The sequence below is a fragment of the Fulmarus glacialis genome, unplaced genomic scaffold, assembly GCF_000690835.1.
Source record: "Fulmarus glacialis isolate BGI_N327 unplaced genomic scaffold, ASM69083v1 scaffold27774, whole genome shotgun sequence".
Classification (NCBI taxonomy): domain Eukaryota; kingdom Metazoa; phylum Chordata; class Aves; order Procellariiformes; family Procellariidae; genus Fulmarus; species Fulmarus glacialis.
In genome coordinates, this window is record NW_009210311.1 from 9,134 (window position 1) to 9,419 (window position 286).

The following is a 286-nucleotide window of genomic DNA, read 5'->3' on the forward strand; positions in this document are numbered from 1 at the left end:
CACGGTGCGGGTCTGCCTTCCCGGGATGCGATCCTGGGCCTCGCTGTGCTTTTCTGTGGTCGGCTCTTTCCCCCTGGGGAAGCCCTGTCCTGCTGCCATCCCCTGTCCTGCTGCCACCATCCTGTCCCGGCGTTTTTGAGAAAGGTGGGTGTTCCCAGCCCCTGCCCACCTCCTGCCTGCGCACGGTGGTCCCTGGGGTCCTCTGGGACGCTTGGGCTCCGACCCACCTTCCCACCCTCCTGCCTGGGCTTGTTGGCCCGGCAGGCAGGGATGCAGCAGAGCGAGG